The sequence below is a fragment of the Thalia democratica genome, chromosome 5, assembly GCF_965202585.1.
Source record: "Thalia democratica chromosome 5, ktThaDemo2.hap1.1, whole genome shotgun sequence".
Classification (NCBI taxonomy): Eukaryota; Metazoa; Chordata; class Thaliacea; order Salpida; family Salpidae; genus Thalia; species Thalia democratica.
Window position 1 is genome coordinate 64,382,605 of NC_139169.1, and position 4,035 is coordinate 64,386,639.

A 4,035-nucleotide genomic window follows, 5' to 3' on the forward strand; every position below is an offset into this window, starting at 1 on the left:
TTAAAAAAAATTTTCTTCGAATCATAAATAACTTAATTAGTCTTATACTAAGTGTTGATTTTTTTTTTTGCTGTTAAAAAAAAAACTGTAGTTTTTGGTTTTAAGATATGTAAATTTTTGTCTCTTTGTTATGTACTATTTAGTTTAAGCTGCCCAGATTATTATGTGTGGGTCTAGCGTAGGAAAAAATAAACTTCCAATAACAATAAATATCAAAAATTGAATCTTATTAAAGCTATCTAAACATTAAGTTTTACTTTAAACAAAATATACTAAATTTCGATAAAAAAAAAACAACTTTGTAAGATTTTTTTGTTTTTAAAACAAACTTTCAATTTATTTCAATAATACATAAACTTATTAATACAGATCGAATTAATAATAGTCGGGTTAGAAACGATCAAGTTAGAAATGATCGGGTTAGAAATGATCGGGTTAGAAATGATCGGGTTAGAAATGATAGTGTTTAATCGGGTTAGAAGTAATCGGGTTAGAAGTGATCGGTTTAGAAATGATCGGGTTAGAAATGATCGTGTTAGAAATGATCGGGTTAGAAGTGATCGGGTTAGAAGTGATCGGGTTAGAAGTGATCGGGTTAGAAATGATCGGGTTAGAAGTGATCGTGTAAGAAGTGATCGGGTTAGAAATGATCAGGTTAGAAGTAATCGGGTTAGAAGTGATCGGGTTAGAAGTGATCGGGTTAGAAATGATCGGGTTAGAAATGATCGGGTTAGAAGTGACCGGGTTAGAAATGATCGGGTTAGAAGTGATTGGGTTATAAATAATCGGGTTAGAAATGATCGGGTTAGAAATGATCGGGTTAGAAGTGATCGGGTTAGAAATGATCGGGTTAGAAATGATAGCCAGTTAGAAATGATAGTAAACCGTTTAATTTGAATAAAAGTGAATAGTAAAGGCTTCATATTAATTGAGGTCATTTAGGATACCAAAGTCCAGAAATTGTAGATGTAGTTTTACTTGAAGTTTAATTAAAGTAAACTATTAATTAAGTGTATAACGAGATATAACTTATTGTAGAACCTAAGAAATAAAATAAGAACTAAATAAGTAAAAAGCGTAAAAAGATTGAAACATTATTTAAATAAATCTAGCTTAGTATAATTGAAACAAATATAAATAACAAAAATATGCTATTTAAAATTTTAGTATTTCCTTAGAGAGTATGAAGTATCAAAGTTTTAGTTTTGAGTAAACAAAGTAATTTTAGAAAGTCAAACATGTTGATTAAATTATAGTAAAATTTAACTATAATTTAAAATAGATTAATATTCATATGAATTTAGCACTTCAACTGAATGTGAACTTAGAAATTCTACATATAATGATATTTTTTATACATAGTCAAGTTGACTTTTTTTCTTAACAAAGTAAAATCATTTTACACTTTAAAAAATAGTTAGGAAAAGTTGAGCTAGTTAACACTATAAAAACAACCTTTAACTTAAAATGCATAAAACTGGAGTGTTTCAAGTTTAAAACATGGCTTTTAAAATTCATTTTGAGATGTTTAGTAAATAGTTGCCCCTTTTCATTACAAACTTCAGAACACCTGGTGTTTGATGATTATTGCCGCCTCACTAGTTGTCGCCCCAAAGGTTTTGCATTACCCCCATTTTAAAAATCTTTATTCGAAACGCCCGCAAATTTAAAACATCCCGTCATATATGTCAAAGAATATTTAAATAGAGATGTGAAAATTATATATTTTATTCACAAGCGGGTTTCGGTGACAAAAAATTGTGAATTCATTAAGTTAAATAAAATACTGTACATCTTTAATTAAACAAGCTCTTTATATTTCAGTAAATTGAGCAATCTGTTTTAGTAAAGACAAATATCTATAAAGACTACTTGAAAAAAATTATGTTTCATTATTGAATCCACAATAGTGTTGGTTTGTTTATGCCGTAAAACAGTTGCCCTAAATTTTAAAATTGCTTATCCACCTTTCGTTTTCATACTAGTTGTTGCTCTTTACTTAATAAAAGGGGTTATATCACTCTTCTTAAAAAAGCCTTCATTTAAAGTTTCTAGACTATTGAAACTAACTCTTATCATTCATTTAAAAATAAGTACATATGTAACTAGTTACTTACTTAATATTTTTTAACAACTATTTTAGCTTGTATAAAAATAAAATGGATAAAAAAGTATTGAAACACAAACAAAATGTGTCAGAAGAAAATAAAAATGTTGACACTGGTGCAAAGAAAATAAAAACTGGAAATTTGTATCAAAAACCACATACTAGCAGAGACAGCTTTTTGAAGTATTGCAAGAAACAAACTATTACACTTGACAATGACAAAAACTCTTCAAAATCAGGTAGTATTATAAATATTTTTGACAATTAATGTTTTGAAAAAGCAAGTTTTTTAATACACAGTGTTATATTAAACTTTTTACTTAAAATATATTTAAAGTAAAATCGAAACAGTTGATGTTTTAATTTTAGCTTCTAGTTTTCTAGAGGTGTTATTAGTTTTTTATTCGTTTATATTTGACAAACAATTGAAATCACAGACATGAAAATACTTAAAACATTTATTTTTGTTTATCCCTAAACATGAATAATCTTTACCTAATTAAATAAAAGAAACTTATATTGAAAAACCTAAATATTTGAAACAAACTTTAAGATGACAGCTGAAAAAAATAAAAATCTATAGATAAAAATGTACTAACTTAACAAGAATATCCCAGGTATCTAGGTTGTTTTCATTATACTGATTCATTTTCTTAAAGTTTTTCTTTAGTGTGATTTAAATATTTATAAGTAAAAGACAGGTTTTTTAAAAATGCATATTATTTACTACTTTTAACTTCCAAGTTTAAAAGAGTTTTAAGTAAGTTGTTGACTTAATATTTCAAAATTATCTAAAGCGTGATGTTGCGACTTAAATTAATCTAAAGAGACTCAAAACGATATACAAATTTTTTGTTTGCTTGTTAAATGACAACTTAACTTGGAAATATATTATTTTAAAACTAAAAGTTAATTATTAGCATATCTACTTGAAAAAGTTTATTTTTTTTTTATAAAAGGGATGAAATTAAGGGTTAATTTAAACATTTTCATATTAATGCACTGAAACAATTAAATTTTATTACTTTATGTACTTATATAAAATATACTTTCAAAAGTATTTAAAAAATATTAATTAAAATAATTGTTTTATCTTTGATAAACAAAAACGTATTGTAAGTATTTAGTTTAAAACAATTAAAACTCAACACTTCACAGGTAGCACATTAGAAACCACTGAATTAATTTCAGCTATTAGGAGAGCAGAACATTTTCCAACCAAAAGTTTAGAAAAGAAAATAAAGAAAATGATTGAACATAATGTGAATATGAAAAATGTGTTGACAACTTACATGGTGACTAAAGTTAACGGTTTACAAGTTCTAGCTAAGCAGAATTTTTGCTACATTGAGAGCTGCTTTACCACACTAGCTAATACTCAAAACTTTTTAGAGTTAGACTACGGGTTTGTTGCAAAAATACTTGGAAGCTCTGAGTTGCACATTACTTCAGAGCTTGAAGTATTCAGTTCAACAAAATCATGGTTAAGTCACAACATTAATGAACGTAAAAAATATGCTAAAGATCTGTTGTTAAAAGTTCGTGTTAAGTTGCTGTCAGACCATGAGTTAAGATTTATTTCCAAAGAGTTATCTTTAACTGATAAACTTAAAGATTGCGTTACAATATTGAAAGACTTTTTAGGAAAAAAAGAAAAAAATACCTGGTGCCAAGTCTAGTTTATTGTTGAAAAGTAGATATTGTAGTCATAGTAACTTTAGTTTTTTTAATTGTGGAAGTTATGACACGCTATTAGAGACACATGGAAATGTCAACCAAATAGACTGCAGCACTTTTAAGATCACAAAAACATTCTCTTCGGTGAATAGGAACCGATATATTCTCAAAGCATTTTGTGTAAAAGATGAAGTTTATACTATTGTAACTATTAAAGATGAACTAAACACTTTAATGGTTGTCGAAAGATA